A 27,985-nucleotide genomic window follows, 5' to 3' on the forward strand; every position below is an offset into this window, starting at 1 on the left:
ACTGAATAAGCCAAATACAAGTCTTTCTGATCTCACACACCTGTTTACTGTACAAATACAAAATGTTACTGTTTGCATTTCTAGTACAAGCCTCTTTCCTTAGCTGAAGTATGCAAATCTCTTTGCCACATGCACTAGAAACAACTGAAAGTTAAATTTTCAAATGAAAATGGCAACAGGATCGTTTTATAAAGTATGCGTTAATGTGCTTCATTTTCGCTGGAGGAAACAGCTGTGGTGTGATGAGGGGTGAACACAGCGAAAACGTAGGCTACAGTAGATGCGTCATATTCTGAGTTTGCATTTCACTGTTTTTATACTGAATCTGTTTTTTGTGAGTGAGATGAATTAATGCATGTTCACATTTAGTCTAGAATGCTGTAACATCATCTTTACTCCCAATTTCCTGACAGGAGACATGTCAATCAATAAATGGGGAAAAAAGTAAGACAGATATTTTCTTAGAAATTCAAAAGTAATGCGTTACTTTACTAGTTACTTGAAAAAGTAATATTATTACGTAACTTGCGTTACTTGTAATGCATTACCCCCAACGCTGTTGGTAACCATATTCAGCTTGCTGACAGTATCAAAAAATTTTGTCAATAAATGCTATTTTCGCTGTGTTCAATACATACGAAATGCATCAAATGGTTATTTATAACTGCTAACTGCTGTTACTTTAACTGAAACCTATTGTGCAATTATTTGCTGTGTTCAGTTGGTCCTTATTATCACACAGAATGAGTCACACCCTCATTTTCTTTTCCTCCAGTTTGATCATCCCTCTTTTTCCGGATATTTTTGTTCAAGCATTTGCTCTAATTTCCCCAATGGTGGCCGTATAGAGTGAGACTGGGAGTTCTTGGCACTGGACTTGATTTGAAAACTGAGCGTACAGAATCAACAGCTTTGCAGGGTCAAAGGAATGAATAAAAAGGTCAGAGGCATGCCCTCTGGGAATTTGACCTTGGAATCTTCTCTGTCTGTGCTTTGACAAGCAATTCTTATCACTTTCTCTTTATAATTGATGTTGGGGCATACCTCACTGACCCCCCCCTTACCCTCGCCGCAACATAAAGAAAGGGCGATTGTGCCTCTCCATTCCACCTCATGCCACTTCCCAGCTCCCTCTGTACCTCGCATGCCAGGAACAATGATTATGGCAGCAGGGGTTGTGCATAGTGGTTGTTTTTTTGGGGTACATGAGGACAGTCAGGGGGATCCTTTACTTCTGTTGCCAGGTCCTCAACAGGAGTCTCCTGGGATTGCTGCTGGTGTAGCACGCTCTTCCTCTCCTCCACAAAGGGAGATTTAGCCCTTGCTGTGTTTAGGGAAGTGGACTCAGAGGGAGGTGGCGCACCAGAAAAGGGGAATCTAGAGCAAAGAAACAATGGCATCACAAAAAAGAACAGTCATGGCCTTTTAATGTTTCCAGAAAACTCCTTGTTCCCCCCCTCAGGCATTTTTAGCATTGTGTGTGCCTGCCCACCCAGGACTACGACATTGGTTAACATACTGGGAGGAGAACAACATAACAGAAGCACCAACATTTTTTTTTCTGACACCAACGTTTTTTTCTGACCTACAAAGATTTTTTTTTTATATATTAAATTTATTGATTTATTTGATATGTGAACATATTGAACATATTATTATGTTTATACTTAACATGCACATATATTGAAACAAACAAAACAAAACAAAAAAAAATAGAAAACGTGCATATTAAATTTTTTTATAATAATTAAAACATTTAAGAATAAATAGAAAGATTCACACTTATTTTTTGATTTTTTGACACAGCATATACACTGCCCGTCCAAAAAAAAAGTCACTCTAATATTTAGTTGGACCGCCCTTAGCTTTGATTATAAGCTTCTGCAATGTCACAACATTCATTCCCATCCAGAATTGCAATAATTTTTCGCCAAGATCTTGTCTTGATAATGGGAGAGTCGGACTGCTGCGCATAGTTTTCTCCAGCATATCCCAAAAATTGTCAATGGGGTTAAGGTCTGGACTCTGTGGTGGCCAGTCCACGTGTGAAAATGATGTCTCATGCTCCCTGAACCACTCTTTAACAATATGAGCCCGATGAATCCTGGCATTGTCATCTTGGAATATGCCCGTGCCGTCAGGGAAGAAAAATTGATGGAATAACCTGGTCATTCAGTATATTCAGGTAGTCAGCTGACCTCATTTTTTGGGCACATAACATTGCTGAACCTAGACCTGATCAACTGCAGCAACCCTGTATCACAGCACTGCCCCCACAGGCTTGTGGGCTTGAACACTGTAAAAAATAAAAAACACAATTTGTTGAGTCAGCTTAAAATAATTTGTTACCCTGCTGCCTTAAAATTTTAAGTTCAGTCAACTAAAATAAGTTTAGTCAACTTGAAATGTTAAGTTGTAGTAAGAACTTAGATATTTGTGTTTGCTAAACTTAACAGATGGGTAAGTAACCCAGCTGCCTTAAAATTTTAAGTTGATTCAACTCGAATATTTAAGTTGTCACTTAGTATAATTTAACATTTCAAGTTGAATAAACTTTTTTTGAGTTGACTGAATTTAAAATTTTAAGGCAGCCAGGTTACAAATTATTTTAAGTTGACTCAACAAATTGTTTTTTACAGTGTAGGCATGATGGTTGCATCACTTCATCCACCTCTCTTCTTACCCATGATTGTTGTTGATTATTTAAGATTTTTTACCGACCACATTTCTTCCTGGAAGATGATGGTTCCCCATTATCCTTCCAGTTTTTAATAATGCGTTGGACAGTTCTTAACCCAATTTTAGTAGTTTTAGTTTAATTAAAAGTAATTAGTTTAGTAGTGCCAATAATTTGACCCTTCAGAAACAGATTAACATATGATTAAACAATGATACATTGTTTACTGTATATGTTAGGTGAACAAGTAAATATTTTCCAAATAATACAGTAGGCCTAAATATAAATTGTATTTAAGGTTCCTACAAAGTGGCATTAAAAGGTTTAAAAATGCTTGATCTAAGACAGTCACAGTATTTCTGACACAATGTGTAGTTACTGTATTTTATTTTTAATGGCAAAAAAAAAATTGTTAATATGAAATATTTGTAGGGGTAAAACAGTCTACGGGTGGGTGAAATCAGAGAATAAAAAAAGTGTAGAAGAGCTTGTGTCCTGAGAGAAACTACAAGGATTGAGAAATGTCTAAGTGGTTGCAGCTTTCAGAACCATGAGTCTGGGCAGTCATCACATTAGAGCTATCCAGCTTTGTTGCTGTCTTCTTCGAAACGGAGGACACACACAATACTTGGAACCACATTTTATGGCAGTGTGACACAGGGAACGGAGCCCTAGCTCAAGTTGCCAGCAACGGTCTCACAGTTTCAGCTGAATGTGAGCAGAGCAGAGAAATGATTGGCAAACGGAGGTGCATCTTATTTGCAGCCATAGAAAACCCTTGTCTTTTTCCTGCTGTCATTCTTCATCATTACATGAACACAAAAAGCAAAGGTTAAAGCACTAGTTTTGGTTAATGTAATTAATTTCGACCTATATCGTTAAAAATGCGAAGGCCACAAATTGTGAGGGTTAGGAAAACAAATAAAATACCAACATAAATCACCTTATCTCTGTTATAAAACTGCATTAATATAGGCCTTGAAATGTTCAAGAGCCTCTTCAAAGTCATGGCCAAAAACCAGAACAACCAAAATGAAACACATCTTTTTGATTTACAGAGGCAGGTGCTGGTGGAAATACTGATAGCTCCCACACACTGTGGAAAGCGCTACAGTGTCCTTGAAATTCTTGTGATAATTGCGTAAAAAAAAAATTGCCATGCATGTTACAGTCCCATTCCAAAATGGTGTAGATGATCTCAGACATTCTGCAATATGAATGCGCTGGAAAAATCTGACACGGAAGGAAGAAAGCATGGAAGGAAACCACTGAACGTAATCCAGACAGAATACGTGATTGGCTGCTTGTCTCTGCACAAACAAAACAGAGACAGTCACGGAATTTCAGTCAATGGTTTGTCTGTCACATTTTTATGACAATAGAAGAATCTCTAGGGAGATTTGATTCACACATTGCCCCATGTGTTTTGCAGGACAGAATGTGATTTCTTTTTTTTTTTTTTTTTTTTTTTTTTGATGTTATATTACACTGTTCCCCTAGTGTACAGTTGATTTTGATGTTTTATTCAAGTTGAGTGAAAAAGAGTGTTGTTTTTTTATAACACTTGGCAAGATTCAGGATGTCATGAAAACACACTGTATTGTCACTCTGCGTCCTGTATATGAGTTATTACTTATTGTTAGGAAATCTCTAAATAGTTTTATACAACAGTGGTTTATTTTCTGTGCTTGAATTTGAGTGACCATCTTTATGAGTGATATATTCAAATGATTCATTCGAAAACACTGATTCATTTAAAGGGGTCATATGATGTTGCCAAAAAGAACGTTACGTGATTACATGGTTTAAGGTTCAAAAAACACATTATTTTCCACATACTGTACATTATTGTTGCTCCCCTCTGCTCCGCCTTTCTGAAACGCGCCGATTTTTACAAAGCTCGTCGTTCTGAAAAGCGCGGTGTGCTCTGATTAGCCAGCTATCAGGTGCGTTGTGATTGGCTGAATACCTCAAGAAATGTTACGCCCCTTACCATGTTGTGATGGTCTCTCCTGGCGTGACGAGACATAAACCCGTTATAAATGAGGGATTTGTTGCATCCAGTGGGGACATAATTATTGATCATAATGACTCATACTGTCTTTTTACGTGCTGCGCTGCATTGTGTTGTGTTGTGTCGCACCGTGTAAACATAAAACCATGTCTGCATTTGTGATCATAGAAACTACAAACAACAAGCACTACTCTACACAGTGCAAAACTCGAGTTTGAATAGTCAGTAGCAAATTTTTAAATATGAAAACGTACTTACAGGCTGTGAGTCAGAAGCACCAGACTGTCCTTGCAAATAAAAGTTTATTTTATTTTGTTTTATACAAAATATGTATTCACTCGCACCATGTCATTTTTTCCATAATTTATAGATGAGAATCGGACGTTTTACTCGCTGTTCCATTTTCGGAATCTGTCTTTGAGTAATCAATGAACCAAAACTATACAAGTAACAGTGGTTATGTCAACGTTATTAATAAACTTATACTTTATTTAGTAGGGCATTAGATAGTTTAAATCTACATTAAACTCTATTGTGGGCTTGCATTTATTTTTAGATTGTTCCTGCCTTATTATCTATGATCAGTTATAGGAATTGCTCATATTAAATGCTTTGAAATAACTGCTCAACTACATTTTATTGCTGAACGCCACTACCAAAACAAATAAAAAACAGACCAAAAAGGGGCATTTTACAAACAGTGAGCTTTTAAACTTCTTTAATCGACTGGATGAAATCATGAAGACCCATCCCTAAACCTTGCCCTCAGTGGGTTAAAGCAGTTTAATTGTTTGGGCAACGCCCCCCAGCATACTGCAGGGACCTATACTTGATTTTGAGTGTGTGTTGGGTTGTCCAGGTGGAATAAGTCAACTTTACAAATAATAATTACAACTTCTACGAGGATGTGAACGCATTTTACATGCCGGAATTTTATACAGTAATTCTGACCTGGTGTAAATGCATCTGATGTGCCCTTCGAATGGAGTCTAAAATATAGCAGGTTAATTATGAGTTCCAAATTGTGACATTAAATAGGATGTGTCAAGAGAGCAGCTTTGGCCTAATGGTTAGAGTGTTGGACTTGTGTGCATGAACTTGGATGAGTTAAATGCAGAGGACAGGTATGGGTTCTTGGCCTTTAGGTCAATTTAATATTATTATTAGATAACAGTATGCAAAAACAAAGGGTTTAGATATACAAAGACAGTGCACTCATATAAATGGGAGAAAGTGCTATGTGCAATATAGAGGAATAAGTCCTGCGCAGTCATGCAGCTGCTATTAGATGCTCTGGTTGCCATAGAAACAGTCAGTGTTGTGAGATGTTAATGCTATTTGAGCATTATATAAACCAGGGGCGCCCAAGCCTGTTCCTGGAGATCGACTTTCCTGCAGTGTTTAGTTCCGACCCTAATCAAACCCACCTGTCTGTAATTATCAAGTGCTACTTGAGATCCTAATTAGCTAGTTCAGGTGTGGTGGTCAGGGTTGGAGCTGAACTCTGCAGGAAAGTCGATCTTCAGTACCAGGATTGAGCACCCCTGATATAAACAGTCTTTATGGGACAGTTTATGTCAGATTTTGTTGTTAATTTGAAATATTATTTTAGTTAGTTTTTTTTTTTTTTTTTTTTTTTTTTTTGTAGTTATGGTTAGTTAAAGGCTTTGCAAATATGGTCTTCAAATGAACAGGCTTTCCTTGAAAGGGTCAAATTTATTTTTTGAAGAAAAAAAAACACCTAATGTAAATTATAATCAGTGACTTTTATTTTAAAGGAGACATATTGTGCCCCTTTATGCAATATGTAATATAGGTCTCAGGTATCCCCAGAATGTGTCTGTGAAGTTTCAGCTCAAAAATGCCTATTTTGAGTGGAAGCAGAAACACACTGTTTTTATGTCTCTTTAAATGCAAATGAGCTGCTGCTCCCTGCCCCCTTTTCCAGAATGGGGATGCATTTACAGCTCAGATACTCAAAAAATATCTGTTTGGTTTTGATTATCATGTCTATCACGCTTAAATCATGTGTTTTAAGCCGTATTAATTTAAACTTATGATATAGGATTTTCTGAGTGCACACATCTGAAGCATGCACACAGAAAACAGCTGTCACATGTCTTATTGCACTTAAACTGTCAAATACACACACATTTATGCTAAAAACACACATGAGTTACAAAAACAGTCAGTTATGTCTGTGAAGGTAAACAGCTGGGTAAGAAATCACGTTTATATTGGATCTGTGTGGCAGCAGCGAAATATACAGTAAATAAATAAATAAATCCACTAATGTCTCCTCTGAGGCTGGGACTCTAGTGTTTTGTGCTTGTCAGTGCAGCCAATGACAGAACAGTTCCCATGCTTTGCTCAAACTTTCATCATGGCTTTCGAACTGGTACACCATTGCGCACACTTGTACCACACTTGTTTTTTTTTTCATTGAGTTTTTTCACCAAGCTAGTGCATGAGTTCCATTCAGTTCAATGGCATTTTTTATGTATAGTGACGCCGCAGTGTCCGACCTCCGGATTGAAGACGTAACATGAAAACACTCTATTCGTGTTTTTTTAAGGCTACTTCTGTGTTATGTTTGCAACTTGACTATGTGACATGTCGTAATAACAAATGCCAGGCTCTGAGATATGAGTGTCTTAGGTACACTTGAAGGCAGCATAAAGCCTTGTGCATATCAGTGTTGGGCATGTTACTTTTAAAAAGTAATTAGTTATAGTTACTAGTTACTTCTCACAAATAGTAACTGAGTTAGTAACTGAGTTACATCATTATGAAAGCAACTAATTACCAGAGAAAATAACTATTGTGTTTCTTTTTTAAAAAAAAATTAATATGTCAAATAATTTGGATGCCCCCAATATTAAATAAGTTAAATGAATGAAATTTAAATGAAAAGATTTTTTTGAACTGCTGGGTTCATGAATATTAATCATGTTGTCTGTGTTCGCTCGAGCTGATTTGCTAAAAAAAACAGGGACGATAATAGGTGAGCGCCAGCCAATGAGATTGTTGTTTGCGCATTAGTTTTGCCTACTCCTGGAGAAACCGGCAGTTCTTAAAAGCTGAAGAATTCCAAAGGAACTCCATTATTTTGACAGGAAAATACAGCAAAGAATATAATTTACATGTAGCGCGTGTATTCTGCATGGTATATAAAACTCTCTTGCGCTGTATCTTTCTTTGCGTGTGTGTGAGATAAAGTAACGGCTAACTTAGTTGTGTGCCTTCACACTAAAATTTACGGTTTGTCAAATACAGGTATGGTGCGCATCCATTCAGATGAACTGAAAAATAAAATTATACAAAATATTAGAATAAATTGTAGTAAAGCCACGTTTTATTGTCAGCAATGATAACAGCGTTGTAACGGGGAAAACAGTAATTTGTTTGATTACTTGTTACTGAGAAAAATAACGCTGTTTATTTATAACGGCATTATTCCCATCACTGGTGCCTATAAGTGGATAACAGATATTTGGATTTCGGGACAACAGCACTAATGCTCGTGTGATATTTCTTCAGTATTTAATGAAGTTCTCTGGTTTCAGATTTTTCTGTTGCACATGATTTTGCATGTGATTTGGAAGTTAGTAAGAATCACCATGGGTCTCTGTACATAGTGACAGTCTAGTGGAAGTCTTCTGTTTTCCGCTTTTTACTGGACAAGTGGAGTCCAGATGTAGAAACATAAGTCACTAAACTTTGAGAGAAGCTTCCAAGAAATGGGAGGGTGTCTGGATTGAATTAGTGCTTACTGAATTATTTTGCTGCACCATTTTTCAACAACGCTGTTCACTGAAAGCCTTTTCGGAACAAGACTGGAACGTAGCCTATACCACTGAGATGTTACGTAACAGTTCAGCGTGTTTTATTACACTCTAACTCAACACAATTTAATGTTTCATCAGGCGTAACTAATGGCAGTTATTGTAAAGGTTTATATAGTATATAATTTTTTAGGCTATATATATAAAGTTTTTTGACTTGACCACTAGTGGTCATGACTATGTTCTACCTTTATATTGGCTGAGATAATTATTGGATTTTAATCATCCTGTAACTGGACAATATATGAAGTTTTTCAAAATGCTGATCCTCAATTATAAAGTAACGACATGTCCTGTTGAACAGTATTTATAGCAGACTTCCACAGATAGTTGTCTCAGAGACGAGATGAGCATGTTCCACTGGGAGAGAATTATGAAATCTTGCCTGCATGTTGACAGCGGGGTATCAAGCAGGATGGCGGGCCTGTTTTGACAACATTTCTGAAGCCTGGGAAAAAATTGCTCTGTACTCAAAACTAGTGCAAGCTTGGGTAAACTGGAGAAATGTGGACATTGTGTGGGCACAGTGTTTTGATGGGAATCAATGTTTTTGGCAGTTTAACCAATAATCAAATAAGCATTCAATCAGACGTTCTGTACAGCATATTGACTGTGTAATCTAAGTCACAGCAAATCAGGACTGCATGATGAGCGTTCAAAATACACCATATCAGTCAGCTACGCTTGACAAACAAAAAGTCAAGCTTTTATTTTTCCCTCTCAGGGACCATAACTCAGATTGAACATTTTCCTCACAAATTCGACGAAGACCTAGCATAATCTTGTTCTGTTTTGTCCCTATCTTTACTCTGATGTGCATGTGTCATAAAATGTCCAGGAAAAAAGGGGTCAAGCTGACAAAGTTCAGGCAGGCACAGGAACAATGGTGGTTTTGTGAGTGTTCTTGGGTGTTTATCAGTGCGCGACTGGCTTCGTGTCCTGCTGGGCACATTCTGAGCCTGCTGTCACGAGTGCCACCAACATACAGCAACATAACCGCAATGATCAGCCCTCCTCCACCACCATGCTGTGCACTCTCTGTTCCGTGTTTTGTTTTCTTTTCTCTCTTTTTTGTTCACTGTAATTCTTTATCGCATTGTCTCTTTTTATCTCTCCTCTCCCGACATGTTCCCAGCTCGGCTTCAATAACAGATAATCAGACAGAGACTTGTACGGTACTGTGTGAAATGAGGTTCAGGACAATTCATGTTGAGGCCGGGCTGGAAATGAATTGAGAGGTGCCGATAGGGGAAAACAAAGAACGCAAAGAGGCTTAGGGACAAAAGTTCTTCTTGGAAGTCTCGGAATGAAGTGTGTGAAGAACACACGTTTAATGGCTAACATGAACTGTTAAATGTGAGGTATGGCAGATTAAGGAAGTTCAGGCAGGTATATGACACTGCATATGTGGGCCATTCTACAAAATTGGTGCAAACTGCTGTCCCACAACCAAAAAACACATTTAAAAAGCATTTAAGTATTTAAATTTTAGATGCTATATATATATATATATATTTTTTTTTTTTTTTTTTTTTCTGTGAAATTATGAAACTTCATGTAATAATTGTCAATACTATATTTTTTAGTCCATTGGCTGAGACTGATCTGAACTACACCCCTACATTTATGACCAGGAAACATTTATGTGTCCCTCTCTCTCATAGAGTACATGGGCCCCATCATTTTGAGGTAACTGTGTTCAAAAGTCAGAAAATCTGTGTGTAACTTTAAGGAACGTCACAACCGAACACATTTTTTCTGCAAATAAACACTTTTTTGAGTGTTATTCCATAACATTTAGTTTTTATGTGTGTACAACTGTTCAGTACTGTGATAGCTTATCAGGTGCTGATTAGCATCTTTGAGCTGGGCCCAAAAGTACCGAAAATTGTCACTACCGAAACAGTCACAACCGAAACAATGATCATTGTTTTGGTAATGACAAAAGGTAACACGTCATTCTTTTTGGGGGGAAATATACAAAATTATGCAATTTTTTGTATTTTAGTAAGTTTTCGTGTTTTAGTATGTGAGTTAAAATTCTGTAATGTGATGTAATTGCTACCAAAACATGGCTGTCACTAACAAAGATGTGCTGTCACAACCCGAAAATATGGGATGTTTTGTCAAAAATAAAGTATATTAAATTGTCAACTAAGATGTTTTGTCAAAAATAGTCAGCTAAGATGTTATGATAGTGTTTGGTTCAGTGTATATTCAAACTAATGAATCTTTAATGTTGAAATCAGTATGATCAACTTTTTTGCCTTTTACAAAGAAAAAATACAAAACACAAATCTCATAAATCACACTTGAAATATTGTTAAAATTGTAATTGTTATTGAATATTTACCTCAGAAAACTTTCTATATTTACAAGGTAGGTGTAGGCAAAATCTTAATAGGTCAATGTAACCCCTTTTAATAAATTATATATTACTGTGTTTCAGTAGTGTTTGTTAACCACAAAACCAGTCATTAGGGTCAATTTTTTTTAAATTGAGATTTATACATCACCTGAAAGCTGAATAAATAAGCTTTATAGCCTTTATAGCTTTATAGCCGAGATATAACTATTTGAAAATCTGGAATCTGAGAGTGCAAAAAAAAAAAAAAAAAAAAAATATTGAGAAAATCTCTTTCATTTTTGAGTGAACTGTCACATGCAAACACTAAGAAACTTAAATCACATAATAATGCATTCTTAGGATCCTTCCAGAAGACTGCAATTACTCGTATTTCTAATAGGCCCACAAAGTATTTGTACGAGTTCACTGTGTTTGTGTGTAATTTATTTTATTAGTCCCTATTATTTTGTGGTCTGAAATCTCCAACCAGAATCCTCAGAAACAACAAGCCACACATTTGCATTTCAATTTCTCAATACTAATTTAAATAACTAGTCTCTTTTTCTTTCTGTGGTTGCTGCACTTCATAGGGATACTGTTGAATTTGAATTGTAGTCCTCACTGGCCTTACTTAATCGCTCACAATTCTCAACTGTGTGACAAACCAGCTGTGGTTTATATTTGTTTCAGCCTGAGAGTCTGGCCTGGGGAATTTGAGGACACACACACACACAAAAAATAAAAAAACACACGCACACACAGCTGCTTATGGGAATACAGGATGCAATCCTGCCGTTTGGGTCTTGGAATTTACCTTAGATTATATCTGACAGTAGAGAGGATGTTTGAATAGAGCAGACCGTTGCTGATGCATAACCTGAGAGCGAAAGCATACGGGTGAACCTGATATGCCCCTGGGGAGTTGAGGAGTATTGAACTACATCCAAGATGTGCACAGTAAATTATTCTTTTGATGCTTTAAAAGTTCCTGTCAGGATGATGTAAACCTTGTATTTCGACCATAAGTTGGGAACACTGGACACATTTCTCCACATGCAAAATCAGTGCTGAGACTCCATATAGTATTTTTGGTGAATTTATGAATTCTGTGTTTCATAGCAAACCATCCACAGCTGTTTGCTTGTGCCTGCAGATGCCATATGTGTCCTTTAATAACCTTTAAGTAGCCTGTAAATTAAAAGAGAAATTTACTGTAACTTCATCTTAGGGTTTGGGAAGAGTGAGTTCAGGGTCATGAAGTAAAAGCTGCCTTACAGCAGTCTAGTGCTTATGATTGTACTGTGAGGGCTCTGTGTGCTTCTTTAGTGCATTTTGAAAATGAACATAGAGATTTTCACACAAGATCATGTACTAAACACAAACCTGGTCTTTTATGTGATGTGTCCCTGAGTCAGGCTGACCCTGACAAGACAAGTTCTTAATGTTCTCTCAATCTCTTATTTCCTTTGATTTGATTTTTCCCTCTTCAAACCCTTGACAAAATAACAATGTTACTTTCGGCACATATGGTTAAAAAGGTCATTCGCAACTCACTTTTGTGTTTATTAGGTGGTAGAATTTTACAGAGTCTTGTAAAATAATATATTGTGAGCAGATCAAGTGTTAACTGGTTATTAATAATATGCAAACAGTATAAACGGCACAATGCTTCAATGTAACAAGTAATGCGGTAGCTCTAAGGGACGGTACTCGATGAACCCTTTACACTGTCTGTGATGTGCTTCCACAGTTACTGACATAATAAATCCACCTTATTTTTCCAGTAAGAGTGGGCGTGGCCATTTATTGGTCTGGCTTCCGGTCTTGTCCACGTCCAGCTATTTTTAGCTGTGATATTGCTAACTGGTGTGTCTTTCCACATTACTCTAATTAATTATGAACACACTGGTTTGTAGTGCAAACAGTTTTGCCGTTTACTGCACTTTATTCTTCTCGTTATTTCTCTATATCATCTTTCTAAGACATCTTTGACATCTTTCTAAGCCATGGAATTGAGATTTTTAATTTCTTCGGCAATTTTAGCAAACGGTAACTCAAAAATGATATTTGTTTTAGTCTCCTGTTCACTTCTATATACACTGACCAAAATTATAAATGCAACACTTTTGCTTTTGCCCCCATTTTTCATGAGCTGAACTCAAAGATCTAAGACTTTTTCCATGTCCACAAAAGGCCTATTTCTCTCAAATATTGTTCACAAATCTGTCTAAATCTGTTAGTCAGCACTTCACATCCACCTCACAAGTGTGGCATATCAAGATGCTGATTAGACAGCATGATTATTGCACAGGTGTGCCTTAGACTGGCCACAATAAAAGGCCACTCTAAAATGTGCAGTTTTATCACACAGCACAGTGCCACAGATGTTGCAAGTTTTGAGGGAGCATGCAGTTGGCATGCTGACTGCAGGAATGTCCACCAGAGCTGTTGCCCGTGAACTGAATGTTCATTTCTCTACCATAAGCCGTCTCCAAAGGCGTTTCAGAGAATTTGGTAGTACATCCAACCTCACAACCTCAGACTACGTGTAACCACACCAGCCCAGGACCTCCACATCCAGCATCTTCACCTCCAAAATCATCTGAGACCAGCCACCCGGACAGCTGCTGCAATAATCGGTTTGCATAACCAAAGAATTTCTGCACAAATTGTCAGAAACTGTCTCAGGGAAGCTCATCTGCATGCTCGTCGTCCTCATTGGATCTCGACCTGACTGCAGTTCATCGTTGTAACCGACTTCAGTGGGTAAATGCTTACATTCGATGGTGTCTGCCACTTAGGAGAGGTGTTCTCTTCACGGATGAATCCCGGTTTTCACTGTACAGGGCAGATGGCAGACAGCGTGTATGGCGTCATGTAGGTGAGCGGTTTGCTGATGTCAACGTTGTGGATCAAGTGGCCCATGGTGGCGGTGGGGTTATGGTATGGGCAGGCATTTGGACAATAAACACAGGTGCATTTTATTGATGCCATTTTGAATGCACAGAGATACTGCGACGAGATCCTGAGGCCCATTGTTGTGCCATTCATCCACCACCATCACCTCATGTTGGAGCATGATAATGCACGGCCCCATGTTGCAAGGATCTGTACACAATTCCTGGAAGCTGAAAACATCCCAGTTCTTGCATGGCCAGCATATTCACCGGACATGTCACCCATTGAGCATGTTTGGGATGCCCTGGATCTGCATATACGACAGCGTGTTCCAGTTCCTGCCAATATCCAGCAACTTCGCACAGCCATTGAAGAGGAGTGGACCAACATTCCACAGGACACAATCAACAACCTGATCTGGTTTTCGGACCCCTCCGGACCCCCCCAGTACAGTAAAACTGCACATTTTAGAGTGGCCTTTTATTGTGGCCAGCCTAAGGCACACCTGTGCAATAATCATGCTGTCTAATCAGCATCTTCATGTGCCACACCTGTGAGGTGGATGTATGATCTCGGCAAAGGAGAAGTGCTCACTAACACAGATTTAGACAGATTTGTGAACAATATTTGAGAGAAATAGTACATAGAAAAAGTCTTAGATCTTTGAGTTTAGCTCATGAAAAATGGGAGCAAAAACAAAAGTGTTGCATTTATAATTTTGGTCAGTGTAAGTGTAACTATGATGGCTTTCACTTCTGAGAATCACAAAAATGTTTTTGATGTTGTTGTTTTGGCATAACTTTTTTAAAAGAACATGAGATCAAAAGTTTTTTTTTCTTTGCTTGAGTAAGAAAAGTTAAGTAACCCAATACAACACTACCAAATTCACATTTGTTTTATTTCTTATGTAAGATCTAAATTAGATTATTCCCCACTGTTTGATGGTGTGGCTGCTCCTTTTCGCCTTTACAGAAACCACAGGCAGTCAAGAGACTGCTTTTAATCTGACTACATTGGGCACAACAAAAGTATTTCTCACGCCAACAAAAAGAGTCACAAGGTTAAAGACTCATTGAGTTTAATGGGCAGGCACCAGGCCATTGTTTCTAAGGATGTCTGAAAATATACATTTTTTTTTTCTCTATGGAGAGAGTGGGGAAATTGTATGATTTATAATATGTGGGTTCAACAAGCTGCCTAAAATCTCATTCACAAGACTACATTAAGTTTTAGGTTAAGAGGTCATATCAGATTATAAACAGAAATTGGTTTATTATGGCACTTTCCACTCTGTTTCAGACTCATAGAATTCAACAGATGAATCTACATAAAAGCTTTATTAGCATAAAAGCTTGTTTCCAATGGATTAAAAAAAAAAGGTAATTGTGACTTATTTTCTTGTAACTTTTATCTCACAGTTCAGTAAAAAAAAAATTCAATGTAAAGTGTGAATTGTGAATTCTGAGAAAAGTGTGCATTGTGAGACGGTTGAAATTGTGAGAAGAACGTTTGAACTGACCCTTCGCAGGGAGTTTGATTGGCAGGCGATCTGACCAATCATAACGCTGAATCTGCCATTTTTGTCTGACAAACAAACCAAACAGGCAAGTAGATTTACATTGGTAGACTTGAACTTGAAAAACGGTGTGTCTTGACACAAGATAACTTCTGATGTTCATTCATGTTTATTTAATGCTATAACTAGTAAAGAAGAAGACATGATCAGTTCATATGCCACTTGAACTGAGGCACTACAGCGATCTGTCGCAACACATTAAAGAGCCACAAAACAGTATTTATTGTTTGAACTTCTTAAATGACAAAATTTGAAAGCTGAGACATTGTTTCATACCAAAAATAACCTTGCTCTCTGTCTTTTTTTCACTGCATTGGAGCGCCATGGCTTGTCGGACGTATCAACAGTAACGAATGGGGATGAAAAATAATTTTTTTTTAATTCCATTGCAGAAACAAGCTTCCATATATTTGGACATAAAACAACAAACAGCTTTTTTTTTGCATTTACACACTGACTGCTTTTTTTTTAGATTATTTTTTTGTGTAAGTTTACACTTTACTAATTAGAGGAATGAGGGTGGGGGGGAGTGGAATGGTCTGGAGAGTTTTATCATTTTACCCTCTCTTTTCAGAGCTCTATTTGCCAAACACAACTCCCTGATCTCTGCGGTTGGTCTTCTGTCATCAAGTGAATCACCTTTTTTTTGCAATAAAACCTTACTTGGGTTCTTTCATCTGTGTTTCCAGACCTCGTTTGTTGCATTATCCCCATTTTCAGAATCCTAGATCACAGGCCTCCTCTTCAATCATAAACACAAAACTGTGTGCTGGCAAGAAACACATTAACATTACCAGGCCTCATGTTAATGTGGCAATTATCATTTTTTATGCCCTTAAAAAAGGATCGGACAGCTGTAATGAACACTTTTGACAGGTATGTTTGATTAGGAATCCAGCCAAGCCAGATCATGCTGAGGTTTGCGCAATTGTTTCTTGTAAACTTAAAAGTGGCATAGGTATCTGGTTCTGTGTGTAGGATCACCTTAATTTAAACTGGCCATCTGTGGCTGCTGCAGCGAACAGGATTTTGGCAGTATTACAGCACTAAACAAACCGTAATTGGGTCTTTCTACAGAAATGTCCACTTTTGGTATGGCAAAAGTCTTAAAATGTATTTCTTTTCTAAACTTAGACCACATTATTAGATCATCGTTTGACTTTATGAATAATCTTTTGTGCATTTATTCACCCATAAGGAAGGTAACACCAGTGACAATTTTCATGAAAAATGCATTTTACAAAATGGCTGCTACAAGGTATCAAACCACATGTTATCAATCATGGTATACTCACTAAATTATATAGTTTAATCCTTTTGTTTTCTAGTTTTTTACAGTTCCCTAACAACAAAGCAGGTCATACCAGTAATTTCAACTAAAAGCTTCATATGAAATCATGAGATAAATGAGAACATTTCTGATAATTGAAAAGAGACAGTCGACATATCATGGACCTTTCTTCATGGATCTTCATGAAATAGGAAGAAGGTGACATCATCAGTGTGATTTTTATTTCAAAGTAAACTATTTTTGTTAAACGTTAACTCCAGGAGACCACTACTTTCATTATACATTTATAATATTTATTCAGCGTTTAGTTTTTTTATGCCGTTTACATATATTTGATACTTGTGAATACATTATTGTATTTTAAATGGGGAAGCCGTGGCCTAATGGTTGGGGAGTCGGGCTTATAATCAAAAGGTTACGGGTTCAAGTCCCAGGTCCAGCAGGGATTGAAGGGAGTAAATAACCAGCGCTCTCTCCACCCTCAATACCACGACTGATCACCCAGCTGCTCCCCGGGCGCTGCAGTGATACCAATATGGCTGCCCACTGCATGTCTGGGTGTGTGTTCATGGTGTGTGTGCGTGTTTGTTCATTACTGTTACAATGTAACACACTCACTACTGTGTGTGTGCACTTGGATGGGTTAAATGCAAAGCTCAAATGCTGAGTATGGGTCACCATACTTGGCCTCATGTCACATCACTTCCTTTCCTTTCCTAAATGGTAGAAAAACCTGTTTTTGACCTGAAAATAAAGCACTCTCGCTCTGTACATCGCGGTGGGGATGAGCAGTTTTGTGGTGCTTGGAATTCAAATTAATTAATTAAAAAACAAATATTGCCACAGCTCAAGAAATTGTAACTGTTCAAATAACATATTGTTTTATTTTAAAGCATAAAGAAATTCCATGTGGTGCTGTTTCAGCATTTAAAGCGTGTTCTTTCAGTGTAATTTAAAGCCTGTAACAACCTGGCGTTTCATAATGACATACGAAACCACACCAGTCCAGTTTCCGCTTAATTTAGAATAAGACATTAGGAAACAAGGGGGGACAATGCAACCAAACACTGAGTTGATAATGGGAAATGTTGTGCAAGGAACAGCAAGTACTTTTACTTAAAATTGTGTGTGTACGTGTGTGTTTGAATGATCTCATGTAGATCACATGCCTGTGCATGTGTTTGTATTGTGCACAAATACATTCACATTTTACATTAATGTAACATTGTACTTGATGCACACCTGCCTATAATCTAATTCTGTCACTGCTTTGTTGAGATTTATGTTTTTATTTAGCACTGTCTCCAAAAGATCAGTTTCAGTAAAGGTTAATATTAGACAGATGTTAGGATCTTGGGTAATAGGCCAACATCTGGATTTAATTACACCATGTGTCTTACAAGCTTCAGTTAAAGTGTGTGTGATTGCAATGATTTGTGAGGTGTCTGCCACAATGTAGTTGGAGATGTGTGTGACTTTTTCAAATGTAATGTTAAACAAGATGGAGCCATGGATTTAAATCATGAACCAAGGGATCATGGTCAATGGATCATTATAACACCATTTGCATAACTTCTTTTTACACTTTGAAACTTTGATCCAATTTTCCCACATCTGTCTGCTAAAGTTACTTTCAAATGTACAACTCAGGCATTGTATAAATTCAAGTCAAGTGCTAATGTTAAATAACTATATTAAAGGAAGCATAACTCATTATCATTTAAACCTTGAAAGCATACACAGCAAAAGCAAACTGCACTTAATCTCTGTTCAGAAGATTGTTTAGGCTAGAGCAAGTCGTGTTGAGTCATATATGGGTCAGTCAACAAATCTAATGATATATTCACCTCGAAACTATCCTAGTGCATATAAACAAAACCCAAGTTTCATCTCAACATGTTCCATAAAACTATTCTTCAACAAATACTGTTGTTTTTGGGTTAAAGGTCGTTCTGTCTAAAAAAGTACAAAAACCAAATCAGTCATCCACGGCTGTTTTCACACGTATGCCGCACCCTCCCCTCACACCCCTTATAATCTCCCTGACTTGGCAGGACTTGTGAAGGCTATAAGTGGATACCAGATTGTCTGTGCCAAGAATGGAAATATCAGACACTTGAAAACTGAAAGGACTTGAGATTTGCTTGAGATAAGGGTTCATGGCTTGGCTTTCCCGTTAAACAGAGAAAGAGTCCAAAAATAGCTTTTATCTAACTCATCAGAACTGGCAGGTCTTGACTAGGACAAAAGTATTTACGTGTGGTGCACAAGATTTTCAAAACAGAATAATCTGCTTTTTGTTTTTGGTTTTACCCATATTAAAAGTTACTGTTGATTGAGGAGGTAGGCTAGTCTGTCATCGCTGTATTAAAATATGTCTTTGTTTTATTGCATGGTAGTGTTCACTGGAAATAATGTTGAGGTTATTGGTGGAGTCAAGATTCAAGTGGGTCACAAAGTTAGATTGTTATGAAGGTGACTTTTTTAAATACCGTTAAGTCCACTAGGGAAAGCAGTAATGCAAGACAAGCACATGACTAGAGCTCTGATAGTCCGTTTGTTTTTGATTGGAGAAAAAAAAAACTATATATTTTAACACAATGTTTCATCCAGCACACAGCTTTGTAAATTATATTTAAACATCATATTCTTAAGTGACCATGGAATAAAAAATGGGCTATACTGCTTTAGCTTTGTTGCCGAATGCATATTTTACTGAGAGAACTAAAAAATCTCAAATTCCTCTCACAAAAAGTTTTTTTTTTATCCCCTATTTCCTGTCTCTCTTTTAATTTATAGGAATAAATACAATAAGGTGGTTATTATAGCTTAATCTCTTTTAACTGCATTAGATTTTTGTCGTTATAGAATTAATTTATTTCTGTTAGCACCTTGTCAAAATTCAAGAGGTATTTAAAGGTCATACAAATGTAGAAGAATTACATGAATATAATGCTGGATTTGTCCTCTTAAATCCGGTATTTTACCTAAAAGGTTGGTAAGGCTGATCCTGAGCATGGCCCATTAAAAGGGGCTTGACCATGTTTGAGGCTCTGGGTGAATATTTAGTGGGCTTAAGAAAGAAAACTTAATCATAATGATCGGAAACCAACTGTTAGTCACGTAAAGCCAGAAAGCACTTTGGAATTTAGAACAAAAGCAATTTGCTTACTAATAAATCTCGTTGGGTGCATTAACTGATTTACTTCGAATTAGTTGTCAGAAATTTCTGTTTCCCAGGCAAGTGTGAGTGTGTGTGTGTGTGTGTGTGTGTGTGTCTTACTAATGCTATTATACATGTGACTGAAATCACAGGGAAACCAAACATAAACCCTTGAATAGTTCAAATACATTCCTAGAAATTCAGTAGGTCAGACCAGTCAGAAAAAAGATTGATGTTAGACTATGCTCTTCAGTATAGAAAATTTATATTCCCATACATATCTGACATGTATAATGTACACTACAAATCAAAGGTTTTTGAACAGTATGATTTTTAATGTTTTTAAACAAGTCTCTTCTGCTCACCAAGCCTGCATTTATTTGATCCAAAGTACAGTAAAACAGTATTTTTTTTTTTTTAAATATTTAAAATAATATTTAAAACAACTGTTTTCTATTTGAATTTTCTATTGATTTTTTTTGTAACATTAACAATGTCTTTCTCATCACTTTTGATCAATTTAAAGCATCTTTGCTAAATAAAAGTATTAATTTCTATAATTTCTTTCCCAAAAAAATTATACTGACTCCAAGCTTTTGGTAAAATAATGGTATAGTTTATAATGTTACAAAAGCTTTTTATTTCAGATAAATGCTGATCTTTGGATCTTTCTATACATCAAAGAATCCTGAAAAAATTATTTAATTTTAAATATTGATAATAATAATAATAATAATAATAATAATCATAATAACTGTTTATTGAACAGCAAATCAGCATATTAGAATGATTTCTGAAGGACCATGTGACACTGAAGACTGGAGTAATGGTTTAGCTTTGATCACAGGAATAAATAACATTTTTAAATATGTTCAAATAGTAAAGTTATTTTAAATAGTAAAAATATTCCACAATTTTACTGTGTTTGCTGTATCGTGGGTTGCACACTGCACCCCAGAGGCCTTGTCTGTCCACGAGTCTGCTCCTGAGGCCTCGTCTGTCCACGAGTCTGCGCCAGAGGCAACTCTTGTCCATGAGTTCACGCCTGTGCCTCCAGAGGTGGCGGCTTCAGCTGCAGAACCTCCCGAGAAGGCAGTGTTCACAGCAGAGACTCCAGAGGTGTCAGCTTCTGCTGTAGAACCTCTCAAGGAGGCGGTGTCAGCTGTAATATCTCCAGAGGTGGCGGCTGACGCTGCAGAACCTCCCAGGGCTGCAGCGCTCGCTTCAGCTCCTTGCATGGTGGTGGCACCTAGCAATACACTCTCACCCAGTCAAGAACCCTGTATCTGGCCAGTAACAGTCACAGAGACAGTCAATGAACTCTTGTCCTATCCCAAACCTACCATGGAGGCAACCTTTGAACTCTATGCCTGCCTAGTCACAACCAGTGAGGTCATTCATGAACTCTCTACCTGTCCTGTCCCAACCAAGAAGGCCGGTCCCAAGCCCTCTGATTGTCCTGTCACGGTCCAAAGTAGTTCACCTGCCTCGATAGCCCCACGTTGCTCTGCTGTGGATGTCATTTGTTCCGCTGTGGGGATCTTTGCTCCTGTCTGCCCTGCTGTGCTGGTCGCCAGCTCCACCCAGGCTTCCTGCCCTGCCAGCTCAGCCATGCTCTTCTGCTCCACTGTGGCAGTCACAGGCTCCATCATGTTGGTCTTCTGCTCTGATCTGGTGGTCTTCTGCCCTGCCATGGCTCCCTGCCCTGCCAGCTCCACCATAGCTTCAGGCTCCTCGGGATCTAACATGGTGGACTTCTGCTCCAGTGTTTTACTGTCTGCCATTGCTCCATGGCCCAGGTCCTCCAGTGCTTCACTGTCTGCCATTGCTCCATGGCCCAGGTCCTCCAGTCTTTCACTGTCTGCCACTGCTCCACAATCCAAGTCCACTTCCTCTACACAGACCTGGCCCCCCGTCCCAGCCCCTGGTTTACCTTGTCCCCACCACCCTCCAGGACTGTTGTTTTTTGAGTGCCAGGAGTCACTCCTAGAGGGGAGGATTCTGTAATCCCACGCCAGAAGAGGGAGCCCTCACCTAGTACTGTCTGTTACCGCTCCCTCTGCTTCCTCTATGGTGACTTCCTGTTTGGCAGCCATATAAAGAGGGCCATGCCAAACAGTCCCTTGCAAAGTATTGTTTTGCTGTTGCGGACTCTACCAAGTGTTTTCCTTGTTTTCATTGCCTTGTTTCATTGTTTTCGTCATTGCCATTGCTATGGTCATTGTCATCATCTAGTTTCATTGCCTTGTTTCATTTGATACTTTGGACTGCTCACTGGTATTTTGACCTTTTGCCTGTTTTTGGATTACATTTTTTTCTTGCCCTGGATATTACTGTTTGTTTGAAGATCGACCCTGCCTCTCTGACCACATTGCGTTCTAATAAAGCTCGCTCTTGGATCTATCTACACTGTCTAGTTGAGTCCCGTTAAAATATGAGGGTATAATGAGGGGGGCTACCAAAAAAAATGAATAAAAGAATAAACATTTTAATAAACCCTTTTTCAGGATACAGTAAAGATATTTTTGTCAAATTCAAATAAACTTTCAAAAAAATTCAAAAAAGATCTTTATTGTAAATGTTTTCCATGCTTCTTCAACAAACCATAAATGATTATTCCACACGTGTAACCCCTCTCCCCGGGATCTACTTGGACCCGCTTCAAGTGGGTTTCGAACCCGGTGTCTCTGGCATTGGTGTTGGGCACACTAACAAGGAGGCTAAAGGCTGCAACCACTAGCATCAGTCGTTAGTGCGCCTCTTGAGATCAGGGGAGTGAGGTTTACCTGCACAGCACCTACCAGCTGGCCTCCATTACACATGCACCCGTGGAACAGTCCTTAAGACACTTATGGTTTACAGGCAGCAGGCAATGAATGTCAGTTATAATAACTTGGGACAGAAAAGAGACCTTTCGACACACTCTAAAAAACATGAGAAGATGCCCAGGGTCGCTGCTCACCTGTGTGAACATGCCATAGTCCTGCTGCAGGGAGGCAAGAGGACTGCAGATGTGGCCAGAGCAATAAGCTGCAATGTCTGCTATGTAAACGCTTGATCGTCCTTGCAATGGCCGGTAACCAAGTGCCCCCTACACTGCACTGCACTACACTGGTGCTGTGACATGCCTAATCCAGTTTGGATGTGAAAACAGGCTTTGAGTTGATAATACTTGAGAATTTTTGAAACATTTTCTTTTAGAACACATTCAAACACCACAAATATAATCTAGTTTTTTTTTTATTCAAAAAAAGGAAGAGAAAAGGCTGTTCTGTTCTGTTCTGTTCTGAAAATTTGGCAATGAACATCTGGATTTATACTGAGACTGCAACTTCTATTGCAAAATTACTTTTCTTGTTAATTGTGAGCAATAATATATCACCAGCTGGCTAGCCAAATATACAATACTGTACTGATTAGCATCTCTGTCTTCACTGGAAAGAAATGAATTAGATCTCAGTGCGTAGCTGCTATTACATGCCGAAATATAGTATTTGGAATCACATCTTGACAGTTGTTCTGTCACAGTTTACCTAGTGCCGCTGTACCGTATCAAAAACTGAAATCACTGTGTTTAGTCAGTTGCGAAAGAGACCTCACAGCTCACAAAGAAACCCATTTCTTTAAACTGGCTTTACACATAACACGCCAACACATTTTTATAATTCACATCTGTTAAAGGATTGTTAGGCTGCAATAATTAGGTCAACTGGAACTGGGAACATTTTCCATAACACCCAATGTACTTGTTAAATAATAAGAAGAATGGCATCTACACTAATGTTTCATTCTTATTCTGAGGTCACTGTAGCCACCCAGATCCAGTCTGTATCCAGATGAGATGGTCACTGCAGTCGGTTCCAGTCCAGATGGTGGATCAGCACCTAGAGATGACCTCTTCAACTCTGAATGTCAGCGGAGACCACGACAACTGGATGAGACTTGGAGACAGATCCCCAGCGAAGACCTCACCTACAGGGCCATCAGCACAAGACCATGGGAACTAGAGTCCTCTGCACAATCTGACTTTGCTGCAGCCTAGAATTAAACTGCTGTTTTTGTCTGGCCAGTGGAGAACTGGCCCCCTGACTGAGTCTGGTTTCTCCCAAGGTTTTTTTCTCCATTCTGTCACCGATGGAGTTTTGGTTTCTTGCCACTGTCGCCTCTTGCTTGCTTAGTTGGGGACACTTAGTTTCCGGCAATATCGTCGACTTGATTGCACAGATACAATTTGAACTGAACTGAGCTGGACAATGAACTGACAACTGAGTGTTTGCTATTGTCCTCTTGCATTATTGACACACTATTTACCTGTTTAATCTGTAAAGCTGCTTTGACACAATCTGTTTTGTAAAAAGTGCTATAACGGCTGACGGCTAATTTTGCACTGCTGTCTTTGAATTGCTGTATAAGGCAGTTTTATACTAGAGAAGTACAAAGCTTTTCTTTAGCTGTTGTACTTTATGATTAAGTCATCCAGTCATTGTGGAAAAGGTCTGAGTGCATGACAGGGTAAATGTTCTACGGTCATTTTATTCAGAAGCAATCGGTTGGTAGGTGTGACATAAGAACCATTACTCCATAACCTCTCATTGGATAACAATATAATAAGAATAATAGTTCATGATTCAACTACACTCTTAAAAATTAAGGTGCCTTAAAAGGTTCTTCGCAGCGATGCCATAGAAGAACCATTTTTAGTTCCACAAAAATTCAGCCAAAGGTTCTTTAAAGAACCATCTCTTTTTGACCTTTTTATAATCTGAAGAACCTTCTTTCACCGCAAAGAAACTTTTGTGAAACAGAAAGGTTCTTCAGATGTTAAAGGATCTTCATGAACCATTTAGACAAAAAAAAAAAATGTGCATTACCATTTATCTTTTTGTGCAGTATCGTTTTATGTATCTTACTGACACAGAGTCAGTAAATATATGTACTTTAATATTGAAACTGCGCATATGCCCTAACTTCGTCTTACTAGTGCTAAACTGCATATCCATCCTAAAATTCTTTTGCCTCCTCCATAGCATTTTGTTCTCCACTGGGATTATTTATTATAGTCACTGCTCAGATTTAAATAAATCAAAGTGGAAGAAAACTTTTTATAATAGCCATGCTATTGTATGAAATACAATATGAAAATATGTTTCTTCTGTAGCCTTTGAACCTGTGTTGGAGGAGATGCATCTTTTTCCACACCCTTGGGAGTGTACAGAGCTGTCCATGGCAACATAATTTAGTAGTACTACATATAGTCACACTATATGAAGACCTTGAGAGAATATGGTTTTTTTTTTCTTTTTACTTCCATCAGTATTCACAGTGGTTGAATCTTAAAAAAAAAAAAAAAAAAAAAAAAACAGAAAAAGTAACATGGACAGCTTGACAGAAGTTGATGACAGAATGTTCATTTCTGTGTGACCTGCCCCTTTAATTCCATTATCATTAACCTACTTTCCATTACTGACAACTTTGCAGGCTTTACAGTTACTGACTTAAAGTTGTATGCGAAGGAGCAAAAAAGTAAGTCAGTACACGTTGTGCTTCCTCTCTAATGCACCTCATTAGTACAATATCCTAAAAGAATGCAGCACTTAAAATATGCATTAGGGGTCAGTGAACCCGAAAACACTGGTTAGTAGGACATGACACACTAAATGGAACTGCAACTGAGTCACTGTGTGTGGGAGTTTTGAAACAGCTGCTGATATAACAAAAGGTCCCTCTTGACTCAGTTATGCTGGGCACCAACATTTTTGCTCAGATAAACTGATGCTTCCAGGCTTCTACAACAATAATATGTAGTTACATGATGCAAAATATTTTGAGAATAAAATGAAAGGGTAAAATGATTAGTATATATATATTTTATTGTATTTATGCACACTGTATATTCCAGTAATGTTTAAAAAAAAAAAAACACTCAAAAAAAAAACTTCATGCTCTGATCGTTCAACCCTGGCTCAAACCCTGCTGTGTTAAGCTCATTTAAAGAGCACAGTGACCCTGAAACTCACATGGAACATGACCCCATTCAGTGTAATACAAAACACCTCAATGCAACATGGTCACCAGAAGAAAAAACAAAGCACTGCCTGAGCCAAATACTCTATATAAACAGTCAATGCTTCATCAGTTACTGAAAATCTTCCAGGAAGCTTTTCCTAGAAAAGCAGACCTTGTCCATAGTTCTCCAGAGAATGTGACCTAATTTTGGGGTAAAACAGGACTAATAGTAATCATTTTCTGGAGACACCAGATGCATGTTAAAAATCAGTCTGCGGCCTGTGCTGAATTAAACAGAGCTTTCTTTGCCTAGTATAATAATTTATTTCTAAAGTTTTATATACTTTTTTTCACCGAGCAGCTGAATATTGTCAACTGATGTGGTAAGACATCAGTTGGCCTAGATTGTGATGTGAATGTTTTTTACCAAGGACTTTGAAATCTTTGAGTTCATGGAGAGACTGTAGGCAAGTGGGCATGTCACAGCCTGGTTTGTTCATTAAAAGAGAGACATTGCTGACCTGACTTGTCCTCCATCCTGGTTCTTTTTGTCCTATAGAAAAATGATGTCAAAAAGATTAGTGGCAAGTGTTTGCCCTGCTTACAAACAGTTCATTTTGCCTATTGTAGTCAGGCAGCAGCTCAGCTAAATAGCATGTGTTTGAAGGCAGATCATGTTTTTGGACAAATGCGATTCTGACCCTTGCAAGCTGAAGCACAGATGGTAGAAGATTGAGGAGAACATTGTTTGAAGTTCAAGCACATGTACCATGTGACTGAGTACAGGCATGTGAGTGTCTGTGCACATTAGATGTGCGTTAGGGTTTTGTGGGATCAGGAGATTTTGAGAGGCAGGAGGAGGCGGGCATAGACAGGTTTACTGACCTGGTTCTTTTTCAACGCAACAGAAAGATGTTTTTAAAGACATGTATAAATTATTGAATGATATGACTAACATGACACGTCAGGTGTTGCAGAGGTAAACAATGTAGGATGTGACTTTTAAATAAGACATTAAAAATGCAAGTGGTGCTTCGATTTGCATGTTATGGCAATTTTCTGATTCACTCTATCTGAAATATACAGAAAGCAAGTGTTTTGTGTGTGTGTGTGTGTGTGTGTGTGTGTGTCTGTGAAAGCCGCACAGATTGCAGAAATCCCACTCAGCCAAGGAAGGGGGCGGTGGGGGTATCAGCGAGTGGATTTTTACGAACACTTAAGGGAAACGATCCCAGTGTTCCATTTCACAGCCAAGAAAACCAGCACATGGTGTGAAAAGTAATGCTTTAAGCATTATGAACACATTTGAATCCCCTGACTCATATTTCTGCCAAACACATAATGGAGGCAGACAGCATGTGCTGAAAACAGTCTTATTTTCAATCTTTATCAACATGAGATGTAAAAGAAAGAAAACGCTGTTATTATAGTTTAAACTACTGCCAAGGTGCATTAGTAAAATTCTGATGATTTTTGTAAAACAGAAGAATATGCTTTGTTCAGTTCTGCTGGGCACATTTATCCTTGACAATGTTTACATGAACGCTCATAATGCAGTTATAAGTTATAACAGTAAATATAAGTAAACAAAATACTTCTTTAATCAAATTTATGCGATTAAGCTCATAATTGTCGGGAAACAGTAAACAAATAAATGTGCATGTGATGTACACTAATGATGTTGCACACTCCTGCAGCAATGTGCAGATTCATAAACAAACTGGGTTAAAGAAGGCCTCTCATTAGAGGTAAAAATAACCACAACTCAGAAATTAAGGTAAAAAAGCATATTAGTGTGCATATTAGTACCCTAAATGTACATATTAGTAGCTAGAGTGTACATGTTAGCACCTAAATGGTACATACTATTACTTCTTAAAAACACTAGTGACAGCTTTTGTACCTTTTTTCTGAGAGTGTAGTGAATAATTAGAAAAAATGCATGTAAACGAAAGAGAAGAGGTTTGCTTGTGTCACATAAAGATCTAACTCCGATTAGGCCCTACTCTGATTTTTGGAAATTATTACATTTATTTGTGCACATGTAAATTATAGTCCATGTTCTTATTTTGTTCCAGTATAACCCTGTTAAGGCATAATTGAATGGATCAGGTCTTATGTTCCCCAAAGCTCTGAAGATCCAAAGCTTAAAAGATTTGTTTGTTTAT

The sequence above is a fragment of the Labeo rohita genome, chromosome 7 (assembly GCF_022985175.1).
Source record: "Labeo rohita strain BAU-BD-2019 chromosome 7, IGBB_LRoh.1.0, whole genome shotgun sequence".
Classification (NCBI taxonomy): domain Eukaryota; kingdom Metazoa; phylum Chordata; class Actinopteri; order Cypriniformes; family Cyprinidae; genus Labeo; species Labeo rohita.